The 17,765-nt window shown below is 42.1% G+C and overlaps 1 protein-coding gene across 2 annotated transcripts in view; it reads right to left on the bottom strand.

Moving 5' to 3' along the window:
* BRINP3 (BMP/retinoic acid inducible neural specific 3) overlaps positions 1-17,765 on the bottom strand; it is a gene marked incomplete at both ends in the record, with an annotated part of 191,625 nt that overhangs the window by 41,838 nt on the left and 132,022 nt on the right. The gene's annotated exons all lie outside the window — the stretch shown is intronic.

Here is a 17,765-nt window from a genome sequence, read left to right as displayed (position 1 = left end):
CTGCTGCTATCCTCCCACCCTTCACAATCCATTTTTTTCTTTCAGCTTGTTCCTCCAGCAAAGTCACTTATCCCACAGTTTGGCTTTCACCCTGCCAGATGCTCCTTTTGGATAGTCTACACTTCAGCAAGCTATGTGAAAGCAAAGATCCCACTGCCTGAAGTAGCCTCCCTCTTCAAATGAAAATAATCATAATATTTAACATTGGTGTAATTTTAGGTTGCTCGTGGGAGAGGGTTGATTGGGGAAAACGTCTGCTCACATCAAAGAATACTTCATTACTGTCCTTGTTCATAAGTCTTTTGGTTTAGCTTTAGTTCAGGCTTTTTAAAAACATTTTTACACAAAGCAGGCAAAAATATTTTCTTTTTTTATGGGTGGAGAAAAAAAGAATCTTTTGTAAATAAGCTGTAGTGGCCCTTGACCTCATCCTGAGGGACACAGGCTGGTGATGGAATACAACAGTCCCACCTCAGGAGAGTATTTTCTGTGATGGGTGGAGACTCATGAGAAAACAAAAGGCGTTGAAAGGTCCTCTGGAAGGTAAAAAATGAAAGGCCAAGGAGCAAAGATGATGATTTGATGTTTAACAAAGTGTTTTTAATAATTCCTCTGGGAATGTGGTGTTCACTTCGCCCTCATGCCTTCCTCTTTGGGTAGGAGTTGTTCTCCCCTGAAGGACAGCCCCTGTGCTGTCCTTAGGGCTTGAGGGAAAGGAACTGTTTCTTTCTCTTATCAGCTATTTGGAACCTTTTATCTTTTGCTTTTTCCCTTCCTTTATTTTGTCTGAGTTGGTTTTTATCCTCTGACCATCAGGAATGTCCATTCCTGGGTGTACAGCTAACGATTTGAATTAATGGGAATATTTAATAAATTCTACATTGCCAGATGAGCATCTCTGTGAATCTTAGTGTAGTTTGGGGAAAAACAGTTCCGTTTTCTCCTTCCCAAGTGATAATTATTCCTTCCTTAGAACTACAGAGTAGTTTGGGTTGGAAGGGACATTTATAGTCCAACCCCCACTGCGACGAGCAGAGACACCCTCCACTAGATTAGGTTGCTCAGAGCCCCGTCCAACTTTACCATTTCCTTATTGGAAATGACATAATTTTCTTTTTAGCTTCAAGTAGCTTTAGTTTTGGGTTTGTCAACCATTGCCAAGGGGGAGCAGAGCCGGGCTCTGCTGTTGGTTTAATCTTTAAACCACCGAGGCTTTGGGTCTAGCTGGGCAGGGCCTGGTAAGCTTCAACAAACAAAAAGGGAGTCTCGGAGGTCTGGGATTTTAAAATTTATGCATTGGGAATCTAGAAGATATGGAGGAGATAAACAGACATTACTGCCTGGCAAAGCTGGAGACGCCCTGTGTGAGAGAAGAATGCTAAAGCAACCACAGAACTGGGCCAAATGAGCATTAAAGGCAAAGGGATCAATACCCAATAGAAGTTCACACACTAACTAATGGAAAGAATTGTGTAATGTAGAACCAAGGAATTCTTTGTTTCCATAAATATATGGATATGTGAGAAGTCTTGTGATGGATATGTGTAGTTGGAATGATTTCCAGTGCACATCCTGGCCAGAATAAAGGAATGCCTGACTCGCTGACAGCTCAGTGTCAGAGAGTTTCGTTCCTTCCCGAGTTCAGTGACATCCTCACACTGCCCTTCCCAGTCTCCAGTGCCTCCCAGGTCTGCACAGAAGGTGTGACAGGGGGTTATGTCTGGCTTGTCTGAAGGAACCACAGTTCCACTGGCTTGGTGAAGATTTAAAAATACTAAAAAATGGTCTTTAAAAAAAAATAATAATTACTAGGAAATAAGGTTAACTGAGCTGATTTGTCCTTTACAAAGCACAGATCTGCAGCTTGTAAAAATCAGACAAGTTCTACCAGATTTACAGGATTAAGGGTGTATATGTGTATATAAATATATACTCGGACACCTTGGGAGGATTAGATCCCAATGCCACATTCCTGACTACCTGCTTAATTCCTAAGGTCTCTTTTCCCTTCTGTTCCTCTGAGACGCTGGAATATCTGCTAAAAACGAGCTTCATGAAGCCAAAACAAAGGCAACTCCCTCAGGAGACAATAGGCTCAGACGATGCCTTTTCAGCCCTCACATCGCTCCAGTCACTTATTTAAGAAACGTTGTCACTTTGCTGTCCTCTGCACCATGGCACTAATCTGCTCAGCTAACAACTGCTCCATGCAGTGTTTGGAAGTGATAAGGGCGGTTTTATGCTCCCCAACTTGCGGTGCAACAGCATTTCCAATAAGAAAATGCTTCTTTTTCTCCCCGTAATAAACATGGTCTTTGACTACCCCTGTGCCCTGTCTGATCCTGCTAATGAGCTCCCTAACGCAGGTAAAGGAGAGACAGAGATGAAATGAGCATGGCTACACAGTGCCTGCTGCATTAAAAAAAAAAAAAAAAAAAAAAAAAAAAAAGGAAGGAAGAAGGTAATGTGCCCATATCTTAAACAGACACATTTCATGATCTGTGAAACTACAACATGAACTCCTAACACTGAGAGATGATTAGACTATTACACTCTAATCAACACACGGTGCCAGCCATTCCTGAGGATTAACAGCCAGTATTACGGGCCTGGGGGCCATAGAAATTGATACTTTAATACACAAAATCAGGGAATATCCTGAGCTGGGAAGGACTCACAAGGACCATTGAGTCCAACCCCTGGCCCTGCACAGGACAACCCCAAAAAACAGACCATGATTCTTGATACCACATAAAATCTGATTTCAGCACTTCCTCTTTTATTTTCACATGGGTAATACGTGCAGTACGATTTTAGATATCCTTAACTAATTGCAAATAAGGTAAAAAAGGTAAAACATTATATGTATATGGTGGGTCAGGCAAGTTCATTTTCTGGCTGGTTGTGTCTCTTTTCACCTCCCCCTTTCTGCCAGGTAAATCTTCCTCGTGTCAACAGTGCCTGGAGATGGAAATGGCATCCCATATTTCAGTGGGAAAGAATAAATGAGAAATATCATAATGGGAGCAAATATTACTGCTGAAATCCAATGAATATCAGACATATTTAGGCTGTGAGAAATACCCAGAGCCGCAGAGATGTAACTGGGGTGTTATCTGGTGTCAGAGCAGGGCTGAGTGCTGAGTGCTGAGTGCAGTAATTACCGCTCTGCAGACGGAGCTGGCAAAGGCCAGAAAAATCCAGGAAGCCTCATCCAAGGGTTTGACAGTGCTCTGCTACAAGGGAAAAGTGTGCCTGATCACTGTTGGAAGAGAACAGGATTTCTCTGCTGTGAATATTTTTATTTTCCCTGGTATTTTGCTACAAGGTCTGTACAAGACTGCCTCACCTACACAGCACACTTCTGGTTTTGTTCCAGCTGAGGCCGAGTGGTTTGTGCAATTTCTCCAGGCTGCCAAAATGTCGTGGGTTAGCTTGTTTCCTAAGATCCCTTGTGGAGGATCTTGGGAAGCACCTTGGAAGTCGATGGATTTATTCCTGCTCGGGGATTCAGAACAGCAGGTTGTTAAAGGTGCTGCAGGCTGACATCTGACAGCAATGTAATGCTGGAAATGTGGAAACACCAAATTATGTCGCTGCACTTTGGTCTCCTGTTTCCTTTTAGAGTAAACAGAGCAAGTCCACGACTGAGCTTTCAAACTGCCATTCCTAAAATTTTGTTTTAAATCCTATAGGCACTGTTTCCCCAATCAGTATGACAGAGATTATCTCAGGACTAAGAGTGTTGGAGCAATTTCCTCCTTCAAAAAGGCAGGGAAGAGCCTGAGCCTCTGCAGTCAGGGTAGAAGGAGCAGGGGGATAAAACAGCAGCCGTAGCTTGTGTCTAGGGAGGTCTCAGTAATGTGCTTATGGAAGACCAGAACTCCTAAGGAAATAGGAAAATTCAAATTTGACATGGATTTCTATCAAAGGAAAGAGAATACTGTATTTTTTTTTCCCTGCTGGTTCTTATTACGGCTGAAATTGATGACAACATACACGTGACAGTAATTAGGTGAGGTGAAAATCTACGTGCAGTCTAGGAGAACATAAAACACAGTTTGAAAAGAGTCTGCATTTGGTGATATGCTAAGAAAAAAATAGTTTCATAGCAAAGCAACCTACAGGAAATTTCAGCCACCTTCTCTCAGTCTCCAGAAATTACAGTTTCTGGGGAGATGACATTCCATCAAGCTTTATTCTGTTGTTTGGTTTAATGTCATATTTTCTGATGAGCCATTTTACCTGACATGAAATAATATAATCATATGGAAACAAAACCTTTACATTGGAAATTAGAGCATAGTGTTTCAGTAAATGTATAACCCTGTCTAATTGTGGATTACATCATCTACCCAAAATCAATTTTAATTTTTTTAAACAATATTCAAACCTTGAAAAAGCAATTATATTCTCTGAGCAGAAGCAGCCTGACAATAGCTGAAAAAATTTAAGAATCTTTTGGTGACTGAAACATACTATTCACAATTATATATAGTCTATGTATTCTCTAATGTTAATAAGGTTTTGGACTTTAGAGGTTTTTTTTTCATTCAATGAAGTTCAGTAAAAATACATATATAGGAGAAAACCCCTTTTTACATCACACTGGCATGTCAAAATCTACCATTAGAGAGCAACCTTAATGGGCTGTTTTGTCATTTCTCTAAATGAGGCTCTAATGAAACATTTTTCTCCCTTAAAAATCTACACATCTGTCATTCGTACACGCATCCTCTTTTTTAATCAAGTTCCTTAGCTTGCTCTAGAGGTATTAAAACTGTGCCATCACAGTCTAGAAGTGAGTAATACCTCGTGCAAAAACTGCTCTGCTTTGGCTCTAACAAAATGTTACAGTGGGATTAAGGCGAGCTGACACAAATGGCCTGGCCTTTAGTTAAAGTGAGGGTGTGACGCTGTCTGAACAAGCAGTGATGTCTGATGGGCTGGTCCAAGTGAGAGTGCTTCAGACAACTTCGAAATTAGCTCGAGTGCCTTCTTGTTCTCCACTGTGCTCCCTCTTTTCTCACTCCCATAATGAGACTTGCAGATGATCACTCCTCTGTACAAAGCACTGCTACCTTAGGAAGCCAGCTCGCTTCTCAAACCACAGTGTCGGGATCAGATGTTAAGTCAGGCTTGATATTTCCTTGGGCAGTCTGTAGTCTAAGGAGAGACGATCTTGTGCTTCAGGCAGGTCAACTCTGACATCAGATCAGCTTTCTCAGAGCTTGGTCCAGTCAGGATTTGGAAACTGCGGCAATCAAGGCTCAGCTGCCCTCGTGGAGAATAAATTTCCCCATATCCCCAGTGTGAATCTGTCTCATTTCACTTTATGCCTGTTGTCTCTCACCACACAGAGCCTGGCTCTCTCTTTCCCCTTCCTGCAGACAAGGTGGCTGCTCTGAGTTCCCCAAAGTCTCCATGCCCAAGGCTGACCAACCCCTCCTGGGGCCTCTCCTCTCAGGGCAGCTTCTCCAGTCCCAACCTCTCTGAGGACATCCCTGACCACCCTCCAGGTTGCTGATGTCTTTCCTGTACTGTGGAGCCCCAAACTGGATGCGGCATTGAATGTGGGCTAAAAAGCACTGAGGCTAATCCCCCCCTTGACCTCCTGATCCCTCACCTTCATCGTAGCACCCACAATGTGGCCTTGGTACTGTCAGGGCACTCCGTCCTCTGCCCCAGGAACCTTCCTGCAGAGCTGCTCCTGGCCAGGCAGATCCAGCTCCAAATGATGCTGGGGCTCTGCCTGTCCAGAGCAGGATTTTCCTTTTTTCCTTGCTGAACTTCACCAGGTTCCTGTTGTCCTGATCCACCAGCCTGTCCAGGTCCCCCTGTACGCCAGCCCTGACCTTGAAGATTTCTGTCTCACTCCCTCAAACTGGAAACATCTACAAACTTGATGAGAGTGCAGTTTCTCCAAGTCACTGTTAAAGAAAGTAGAGATAACAAGTCCTGGGATAGACCCTGGCTGTATCTGGGACAGACCCTGGCTGTATTGCACTTGCCAGAAGTTTTCCAGACAGGACATGTAACCCTCTAACCCTGCACTCTGTCTCCCACAACATTCTGGTGTCCAGGGTAAGATACAGTGCTGTGGATGGAAGGACAAATATGGGTAAAAATCCAGTTGTAGGGCCAGATTCCATGTGTAGAGCCTTGCTAAAACTGAAGTAAATGGCACCCATTGCTCTCCTCTCATCCATAAAGCAGCATTTTATCATGGAGAGAATGAGATGGGTCAGAGATGATCTACCATCTTTTCCCTCATGTCCTTTGCTCTCCCTTTGCCTCAGCTGGCTGCCAGATGCCCCCCACTCTCTCACTCCCCAGGGTGTCAACATAAGATGGAAAAGTTCCTAGACTGAGATAAGGATGAGGGGATCCCACTTATGAATTACAGATGTGGGCAAAAGTGACTCAGCTTTGGGAGGATTAACATATTGCCAGTTAAAAATAGAGTAGGATAGTGAGGAGAAAAAAAGATTAAATTAAAGCCACCTTCTCCCAGCCCTTCCTTCTTCCAGTGCTCAATTTCACTCCTTAAATTCCCAGTTCTCCTCCTTCCACGATTTTCCCAATGACCAAAGTGAATCCGACCAGTCAGTAATTCCCTGGACCACCGGTTCAGGCTTTTTTTGATGATCAGTGTAGTATTTGCCTTTCTCCAGTCATCAGGGAAATTCCCCAGTCTCCATGATCTTCCAAAGCAAGGAGAGCTGTCTCTCAAAACCCCAGGTGCAGTCTGTTAACTCCCATGGCCTGCCAGGGGTCAAGCCCTCTCCAATAACCCTTGACTGCTCCCTTGCTCACTGCTGGTGCCTCCTCTTCCCGAGCTCAAGGACCTGCAGGATTTGCTGGTGGAGACTGAGAGCAAAGAAGGCATTGAGTACTTCTGAAGCAAATCCCTAAATCCCTCAACCTGTTCAGCAGCAGGCCCACAATTCCTTGTTCAATCTTTTACCTCCAGCTAGGAAAGCTTTTCTTGTTGCTCTTGGTGTCCCTTGCAAGCCCTGGATGTAGCTTTTCCCATCACTGTCTCCGAATGCCTGGGCAGTGTTCCTGACTTTTTCCTTGGTAGCCTGTCCCTGTTTGCACCTCCTGTGCTGCTGCCTTTTTGCTTTGTAGCTCTGCTGTGAGCTGCCCATTTTAGCAAATCCCAGTGTGTGACCTGAGCATCAGAATGGACAGTTCTGCTTGAGGATGCTGTCTTAAAGCCTGGCCAGCTTTCCAGAGCTCCTTTGTCTTCAGAGCTTTCTCAGAGGGAACACCTCCTCCCAGTTCCCAGAATTGGGAATTCTTTCATGAAGCCCAGGTCTAAATTCTGCTTCTCTCCTACCCTGTCCTTTCCAAATCCTGACCACCACTATCTCACATGTCCTCTACAGACAAGGCTGCCATTGATTATTTCACCCCCAAGTAGCACTTCTTTGTTAGGGAGTAGTCAGTCCATCTCTGTGTCACCCCTTTTTGACTGATCAAGATGTTATTGCTGACAACCTCCAAAAGCCTCTGTCTTGGGGTGACTTTATGATGTGTATCCCCTATCCCTGCCCTATGCCCAGGAATTAATTTTGTGCCTTTCTATGCCTTTAAACTGAGCCTGAGAGGGGGAAGGAAAAACTGAGCAAAACTTTTTCAAAGCAGTTTGCAGTTTGTTCAAGGTCACACAGAGATAGTTTGTTTCCCAACTGCGGCAGGGGAGGGAGGAGGCACCCGGGCTTGCTGCTTTCCAGTCAGCTTTTGGCCAGTGTTTCAGCTGCTTTTTTCTCCAGAGAGAGACTGAGAGTTGGACTTTCTTCTGGAATTTTGAATATTTTTTTTCCCTTTTCCACTGGACTGCTTCAATATCAGAGCACATCAGGAGGACTTTCCACGGAGCACAGAGGGCCTGGCCCTGGGCCAAGCCCCAGCTCCCAGGAGACCAAAGGGAGGACTCAAACACTTTCTCAGGTTTTTCTCCACAGTGAGAGATTTTATTATTCATCATTATTATCCTTTTCCCGTGTGTTTGTTAAATAGTTTTTATCTCTTTCGCTTTCCTTCGAGGAAAAAGTTTCTTTTTTCCTGAACCCGGTGGGGGAGGGCTGGTTTGTGGCCTGCCTTCTCTCAGAGGATGTATTTCTAAATTTGGCCAAACTGGCACAGCCTCCTTGACTGCTTGTGTCCCACTGTTGGTCTTTCAGCACATGTCAGGGAGACCAAAGTTCCCCACGAGAAGCAGGGTCTGTGATCCCGACACATCCTTGAATTGAAAGAGGCCTTGTTGGCCTCTCCTCTGACCCTGACCCACAAATTCTCATCCCTGCTGTCCATCCCAGAGCAGAGCTCCATACATCCAGGCGACTCCATAGCAGAGAAGGCAACTGCCTTCCTCCTCATCCCTCATTCTACTAATTTCACACATGGAGTGCATCTGAGCAGCACACCCAAGGTGGATTTCCATGTCCCATCTTTTACCATTGCTCCTGTTGCTGTCACCCTGCACTGTGTATTCCTAGGAAAGATTCCCCCTTCTCCTCACAGGCCTGAGCCCTGTGTGGCTCCTGGTGCATTCCAGCTGTGCTCTTCCCTCTCTGAGCCCCATCCCATCCACAAGACAATATTCCAGAGCCATACCTGTAATAAAGCCTTTCCAGACTACTGCCCGACAGATGAAAACTTCATAGTAAAGTTTAGTAAAACTAAAGTTTAACTTAAGGAACCCAAAACTTTATATTAAAAAAAAAAAAAAAAATCAGCTGCAGTTTTAGTTCATTTGTAATGTGTTTTTCCTTCAAAATAACCTGTCTCCTTGTCTCTGCTAATCATTTGCCTACACCTGGTTTTAATATGACTCCAGCCTTCCTTTGGCATGAGTCCTTCTAAGAGCAAGCCAAAGTAAACAGATAATACTGCATAAGGGAAAGCAGCAACAATCAGGACCAACAAGAATATTCAGACCAGAAGCTCTCCTTGGAAAACACTTAGGAAATATCTCCAGTAGCTCCAGAAGTTTTATTTCCCTCCAGAAAAGGTGACACAGAGCAGCAAAGTCAGCCAGCCCTGCTGTGTGTCCGTTTCAGGGCTGATTATCTGCTGGTGCTGTAAACAAGACTATTATTTAATATAAATACTGGCTGCTTTTTCTTACAGGTTAGGAGCTGGAAAGAAGGCTGCCAGTTAATCACACACAACAGCCAAGGAAAGCTGCTAAAGCTATTCATGCCACCACCCAGAGGGCTCTCAAGTGGAACTGTGCAAAGAAAAGAAAAACCATTTTGTGAGAGGATTTTTAGCATTCCAAGGTTAGCTAAAATCTTTAGAAATTTTCTAAAATTTTCCAAATGCTTCTAATTCCTCTGAAATCCTCTAATAGGAATGTTGGCAAGTTTTCCTCTCTTGCTTTGCTTTGAGTCAGTCAAAATACTCCACCCTGACAGAATAGGAATTTTTTTATTGTTATGTCAACCTTTAGTTTCCTATTATAACATCAAAGCTATGAAGTAAAAAAATTTTTAAAAATGAATAAACATTTCAAAATGAAGGTTAAATGCTTTACTGCATTCCTAAAATAAAAAGAAAAAAACAAAACAAAAACCCAACAAACCATAATTTTGCAGTTACTGAAAGATTATTCCTGGTTGGTTTATTCAAAGCAGCTGTCTCTATATTTTGTAATATTCTGTATATAAATCTTCATCTCTGTTGCAGTTCAACAGACTTTGCTGTTTAGACTGCAAGCTCTTCAGAGGAGAGCCTGGCTCTTATTATATCTTTATAGGGCAATTAGCACAACAGACCCCAAATTTAATTGTTGCCATTTATTACAAATACTAAAAATAAATTTGCCTATGGCTCTAGGCAACAGCATCCTCCTTGGTGCCCTCAGTGGGAGCTGCAATTAGTGTAAGGAGCGAAAGTTCTGGTAGGAAGGATCTCCTAATCCCCATTGTATCCCACATTTTCCTGTACTGTTTGTGAAAAGCTGTTGCTGCTCCAGCAGTGTGACCACCATGTGATCACTCCCATTCCATAACAATGCTTTGTTGATTTTAATCAGGGCAATAAATGCGATGGTGAGTCAAATACCAGTGTCAGCTGTAAATCAAGACCTGAAAGCACAAAGCTGGAAGCCTGAGAGGATATAAACCACAGGACCCACATTTCAAATGGTTGGATGTGATTGCCCTTCATTAAAGTGCTGCCTCAATATTGTGTAGATGTTATTAAAGAGATTTATAAAAGATAGATGTTTTTTAAAATATCCCACCATGATTCAGAAGCCTGGAGAAAACAAAGTGGTAAAATGAACATATATTTGGGTTTATGTTGCCATGAATTTTAGTTCTTCATGATGCATTACTCAATTTGTCAAAGAAGTAGCAGCTGTGTTCCAAGAAATATATGTTTGAAAATAATCGAATTCAAAGAAGCAGAAGACTGCAGCTGGAAACAACCTTATTTCTTAAGAGAAGAGATAGTAAATCTGAATTTTCCTTCCCCTTCTCACTCCAATTTAGGCCAAATCAGCCAGCTCTCCTGAAAATTATAATATTTCCCTCTCCAAAGTAAAGGATTTCTCCTTTAAACTTTCTGAAGGACAAAAGGAAAGAAGGAAATGTGTGTTTTCTGCAAGAGATACGGTCTCTGTTTTTCAAGGAGGAAAGGAGATCCACACCTCCTTTTGGACAGACTATTTGAAGTGGAACAATCCAACTGCTACAGGAGCCTCAGGGAAGCAAATTTGGGCGATTCTGACAGGAGGGTAGATCTGTGGGGTTTGGGTTTTTTGGCTGATTTCTTTTTGAAGTGAGGAATGCTGCAGGGATAGCTCCTCTCAACCCTGTGCTGTGCAAGAAAGAAAGAACAGGGCTAAGTGTCAGCATGGAGGTAGAATTGGTGGGGAACAGAGATCCTCTGGTCAGTCATTTATAGCTATAGTTCTGAGGAGCCTCATGAGGAAATTGCCTCAGGCTGCACCAGGGAAGCTTTAGATTAGGGATATCAAGGAAAATTTCTTTGTGGAAAGGGTTGCCAAGCATTGAACAGACTGCCCAGGGCAGTGGCGGACTCACCAAACCTGGTAGTGTTTAAAAAATGTTTGAACGTGGTTTAGTGGTGAAGAGGGTGGTGGTGCTGGTTGATGGTTGGACTTGATCATCTTAAAGGTCTTTTCCAACCTGAATGGTTCTGTGATTCTTTGATAGATGCTACATATGTGTATAAATCTACAAACACACGTGTGTGTACGTGTGTTACAGGGTTAATGCTGGTAACGTCAGCCTCTTATAGGAATAGGAGACCAAAAATCCTTCTCTCATGAGCCTTGAAAGTCTCCTGGCAGCACATAAAGGTGAAAAAACTGCAGTCAAAATGGGTAGTGAAACCAGAATATCGTCCTATAATTGTGGATTAATTCAGAAGTTCTGCTGGGAGGGAGATAACAACCTTGCCTGGACTCTGCTACGAGCTGGAAGGACTCACATTTCCTACAACGAAACAACTTGTTTCTTATTGTCAATCTAAATATGACCCTGACAGCAAGTTCCCTTTCCAGAATCCAAAAAGGCAGACTCCACAGCTGTCTCTGCAAGTCCCAGAGTTTGAAGGACATTCCCTTCATCCTGTCAGGTTTGCTTTCAGGTGTGATTTTGGTTCGTTACTCCTTTAAAAATGTTTCTATCACTACCCTTCAAAGGGATGTTCCTTGGAATTCACAGTGAGCTTTAAAGAAAAATGTCTCAAAAATTTGTCTATGGGTTATTTTGGATTTTTTTTTAAACATTTTTATGACTTCAACGTGGTTTAGAAGTGGTCCTGCAACATGGATGTCCCAATGTCCTTTATTATCTTTCAACAGAACTATAAATTCACTTAATGAATAAGACATGTTCCTTATGGGTAGATATAGATATAACCTGTGTCAGTCCAAAATTTACCTTAATTGATCATTCTGGGAGCTCCTGCAGTTTGAAAACTGGATAGGGTAAATAAACATGTAATGATTCACAGGAGGATAAAGGAGGGAAGAGAATGAGTGAAACTGAAAAATGTTCTTGGAAAACACACTGAAGTAAATAACCAGTGTTAAGCTGTTCCAGGAGAAGATTTAAGAAGCTATGAATCAGAACAGACAACACTGCCCTAGAAGGAAAGAGAGGCCACAGAGTGACATCACTCTTAATAAAGAAAGCCCAAAGCTGCCAAGGCAGATTGGAATTCCACCAAGAACGAGGGGATTTTGTCACTAGCTTTGAAGAGAATTACATTATGTCCTGTACAGGGTGGACATAAGTAGAATTATATTAGATCAAGCCTTCTGCTCCTCCTCTTATTACAATGTCACCACGACGTTTGAAGTGCAATGCCATGTAAAACCTTTATAAGTTGATTTGCCAGGTGCAGCTTTAGCAGGAGCTGTATAATGCTTTTAGTTTGGGAACAGGGGCAATTATATTGGCTGCACCATCATTTTTGGAGTAGGAAAGGAACAATTGAGACCCTTGACTCTCCAAAGGAATTATGCACATCCCACCTGTTCGTTTTGTTAAAAAAATGACACCTCCACAGGGGTGGAAGAGGTGGGGTAGGGGAGTATTGGTCACAGAAGGAATGGCAGCTTGGTGTATCTGCTCCTGTTATTGATTAAACTCCCTGACAACCACAGAGGGAAGTTAATTACTGGGAGGCAAATTAACACCCCTGCCAGATAATAGAGAAAACAATAATTATATTAAGAACTCAGGGGGCTAAGTTTTCTTGGCCCTGAGCCTGAAGCTGAAAGCGGTGTTTGAAAGGAAACCACCGCGCTACTGCTCAGGGCAAATAGTTTGAACCATATTGATTGAAGTCTTTATTCTCAGTGATTAAAAAGCACCTTCAACTGCCAGGGAGTCAGTTCAGGCTGTTCACAAGGAGTCTTTCAATTGAGATTTCAAATGGGACTCGCTTTGCATGGCAATGGGTCTGTCCTGGTCAGCAGAGAGAGCCAGGCTGTGCTGAGTGGCCTGGGCACACCTGGCATGGGCTCTGTGCAAGGAGCTTGCCAGGACCCTTGCAGGGGCATCCTCCCAAACCCATAGAAACAAAGCTAGTTAGACAGCAAGGCTGGATTGGTTGCGTCTATAAATTGAAGAAACCCTCCAGTATTCAGTTTGAATTCCAGATCTCATTTTTAATCTTCCTTTTACATGCAGTTTACTTGAATCACAGCAGCTGGAAAAGCAGGAATATGTCCCTGGACTAAGTAAGAGAGGACTTCTAGTGCAAACTGCCTTCACTGCAAATGATGAAGTGGGCCTGTGAATTTATAATCTGTCTGTGATGCCAAATCAAGCCTTGTCATCTTGTGGCATTATTTAAGGTTTGGAATCTCGACATCAAGTCTGAAAATCACTCTGGGCCCCTTTTTTCCATCATAAGTGCAATAAGTTCCTTCTGATCAGAGTGTACAACACAACATCTCTGCTTAAACTGACATTTCCAAATTATGCCTGCTGCCCTTTTACTTCCTTTTAGTAATTTAAGAAGCCTTAAAACAGTATAAATGAGACATTTGGTACATTAACTGTGTTTTAAAGTGTCTGTCGTAGAATGTAGTTTCTCTTTGAGGGATTTTTGCTGATCTTTTTTGGGGGGAGTTTTTCTGGGGTTTTTTTTGGGGGGGGGGAGGGGGGTGGTTATTTTCCCTTTCTCCTGTCCTAGAAGAACCACGGGGAACACTATAAATGCCGAGACAATTTTTAGCTAAAGATTAAATGGCGATCTGAAATTTTTTAAGACAACATCACTGTATTTTTACACAGGAGTTATTGAGGGCATTTTTTGGCTCTTAGGGTTGTCATTTTTACTGCTGGTAAGAAGGAAGAAGGCTGGAACCTGGCTCAGTGTCTCCATGATGTCAATCTACAAGCTTGGCTGCTGGGAAGAATTACCTTTTTACATGTCAGCCAGCTGACCTTGATTTGAATGCAGTGAGGGGCAGTGGAAAGGAATCCCATGGCATCCTCTTCTGCTAAAGCTGTTTTAAAAAAGGGTTTGTTGCCACAGGAATAGCAAAAATCTGGCCCTTATTGGGATGGCAAACAAAGTTACACTTGATTTTTCTGACTAGATATAGAGGGATTTTTAAGATTAAACTTCATGGACTGAATGCAGATTGGCTGGAGCTGTGCATCAGAGAGAACACGACGCACTCTAATCACAGCAAGAGTTTAAAATGCTTGTCTGATGAAGAGGAGGAGAACGACTGTTCCACTGGTTGCATTCCTTAATGCACTGCTGGAGATATTAATATAATCCATAGTTAAGATGATTCCAGAACTGCAGCTGACAATAGTGTATGAAATGATGAAAAAGCTAGTACTTATCTGATGGTGCAAACTTCTTGCCCCCAGGTTTCCTGTGTCTTTGTGTTGTGATTCACATTTGATCTTGAAGATTTGAATTTGTCTTTGGCTCTCCTCATAATGCATCCTGTGCATCACATGTCTAAGGTTTCTGTCTTCAGCACTGGAGAATCTATTTAAATTTATTTACATTACTTTTTTTTTCTAACTTCAAATTTAGTCTATTTAAATCTAAGCTAAATATGTAACTTTATATTTTGTTAATGGCCTGGATTTGCACCTGCTTTCCTTAAGCATCAGTATATTTTTAGCAAATTAAATAAGTCCAGCTGTATCTGATATTTTTTGATTGCTACAAAAAAAATGAATGAAAAAGTAACTCAACAGATGTATTGCTCTGTGTTGCTATGTGCTCAGCATCTAGGAGTATCTACATGCAAGAATGATGACTAAAATTCTCTTTTCTGAGAAGTACTAAGACATTTGTGTGGATTTTGAGATCAAATATGATCACTTGCCATGGGTGGGTGTACTGATTGACTATGTGACTGTGTCTCTGACATTGGAACAATCTTAGAATTCCTATTTCTCAGCTTCTTTACGGCCTCAGCAATCACAAAAGCAATGCTTTCCATCTGTAACAAATACATAAGGCTGGCAGAGAGTGTAGGGAATTCTCCCCTGAGCACCTGCACTTCCAGGTGTGAGCCAATGCTCATTTCCAGTCTTGTTCTTGCTGTATTTTACAACAGTTTGCAGCCTGGCTGTTGGAAGTATCACAAAGTGATTTGTTTTCAAGTGAAGTGGTTTGTTCTCACTGAAAAAAAAAACAAGGGATCAGTGTCCTCCACAAGAAACAGCAGAACATTTCTGAAGCCAGGAGTGAGGGCACGGTCCTGTTTTATAAAGACTGTGTGACCACAAAGGCAAGCACAATCTTCTGTTGTGCTTGGCTTTCCTAAACCAGTTTCACAGATCTGAGAAGCAGATGTGCTTAGTGGAAAGAGCCTTTCTTGTTCCAAAGTTGGTGTTTTACAGCATGGCCTTACTTCATTTGGGAAAATATGAGCTGAAGGAGAAGCGAGAGCTAGGAAAGTGTATCAGCAAAATATGGTGGGTTTCCACATTTTGCAGTTTGGAAGATGGAGATATAAATTCATGACACTATTAAATGGATAATTCTCTAAATCTCTCTGCAGATTTTGGAATGCTGGAGATGATCTTTCCCATTACTGTCAGTAGGTTTTGCATAAAAGTAATTATGTAGGATGCAAATGCTACCCCCAAAAATAATGGAATGGTTGAACTTCCTCATCTTCAGTATTACTGATATTTAATTCAGTAATAAGCTTATCATCTCCTCTATTAGAACCCACTTTCTTCAACCCTTTAAATCAAATTCTTTTATACAAGGGATTTTGGGAACATCATTAATTCAATCATTGTAAAGAAAGGGAAAAATATAACTGAACTGAGGAACAGGACTCCCAAGTCTCCAAAGCAATCTCTGCTGAGCAAACAAAAAAACTTTGTTCACATCTGTGCAGTGCTGTGTATTAACTGAGAAACAGACCTCATTTTTAGGTGAACCTTTCAAAACCGTGCATTTTTTTCACATGATTTTAAGTCAGTACATGTAAAGGGTAACCAGTGCTCAATAGCAAGGCACCCCAGAGTTATTAGGGAATTATGGAATGCATTAGATATAAAATCCAAATCCAATGAAACCAGGGATTTAAGAATAGCTTGCACCAGCAATTCACTTCTGTTACTACTCTGCAATCAAAGCAGTGATGGTGGATAGATGGACAATGAAAAATAGTTTCAGCAAATATTAATGTGAGAGTTAATATCAATTTACTTTGGCTGTGCTTTCATCGCTTGCACTTTCCGTGATACTGAAATTTACCTTTTGAATTATCTCTGTAAAGCAGATACAGAAGTGACTGAAAAAATCAAACTCGACATTTTGAGAAGTTGTTCGTCATTTAAAGGTGTAGAAGGATGCATTTCAAAATCTTTACAGGGTGACTTTTGATGTTTAATTCCGTCCGTGCAGCCACATGTCTGTTGGAGTGAACAGTGTTTGTGTCCCGTGGTCAAACCCTTCAAGGGCCTCCATGGCTCTGGCTCTGCTCTACTTAAGCTGGTGCTGGACATTCCAGTCAAATCCCTGAAGTTAATGGGCTACAAATGATTCACACAGGCACATATTTCATTGCTCCGCTGAATCCCCTTTGAGTTTCTGTCCAGTTTGTGGTGGGCATGCTCTTCCCTTCCACCTTAGCTGGCATTTAAACCAAATGTTTAAAAGTATGAGTTTGTCATTTCAAAGCTACTTTGAAATTATGTCTCATAATACTTATTGCACATCTCCTCATCCCAGGCTTTCAAAGGAAATATTCCAAAAGAGATTTTGTTGCCTTCAAGGGGGTGGGGAAAAAAAAATCCACTGCTCAGCATATTGTGAAATATGCAGGGAGAAGGCAACAAGCTGCCGTTGCATGTCAGATATGTGAAAATAAATGCTTCATGGAAGATTTTACTTTCATGTTTCCAGGAGGTCTGGTAAATGCTAGTGATAAAAAAAAAGAAACTATGAAAATGCAGTTTGCCATTTTCTATTGTTTGAGCAACACTATCATCCATGTCCTTATTTATTTTGATAGCCTTTTTAACTCCGAAAAATGAAATTAGGTCACTACAGGGACTGCTGTAAATTCTCTTTCAATGTCAACAACCAGATCACCTTAAAAGAAAATTGCTGTCATTTCAAGTGTTTATACAAAGTGTTCAGATTTCTAAGGATACCCAGCAGCCAACCACACCGAGATAATGGCACAGGCAATGTGTGATCATGGTCTTATCCTTCTCAGAATCCAGAGCCTGTGGATGGTTTGGGGGCTCTTCTTGTCTTCCCTGTGTTTTAGAGCAGTGGGTCATGAACTCTGGAAAATGTTAAATCACCAGTCAGTGTTGTGTGTCAGAATTGGTTTCTTTGTATATTAACTCCTGACAAGACACTCTCAAAATCTTCCCAAACCAGCGATGGGTAACATGGCAACATTTTTATCCCCATTTATCTTCAGCACTGCTGCAACCATCAGCTGTGTAAGTCCCACCTACTTCCAAAATGTGAGAATTTCTTCAAGGAATATTTTGACACTCTTTATTTGGGGGAAAAAAATTGCATTCAAATGCTTAGGTCAAACCTTTTTCCTGAAATGGAAAGGCTGAGTTCACTGGGAGGATGAAGCACCTGGACAAGTAGGTGCTCCTATATTGGGGCAGAAGGGGAACAAGAAAATTGGCAATATCAAAGAACAGTTGAACACCGAGAAGGTGAGGAGGGCTGCAGGGACGCTCGTGAAGACTGCACAGCCTTAATCTAACATGGGTGGACTCCACAGTCTGAAATCTCAGGGAAACTTG

The sequence above is a fragment of the Coloeus monedula genome (assembly GCF_965178545.1).
Source record: "Coloeus monedula genome assembly, chromosome: 9".
NCBI classification, from domain to species: Eukaryota; Metazoa; Chordata; class Aves; order Passeriformes; family Corvidae; genus Coloeus; species Coloeus monedula.
The sequence above is the reverse complement of the archived record's forward strand: the minus strand, read 5'-3'. Positions and strand labels throughout refer to the sequence as shown.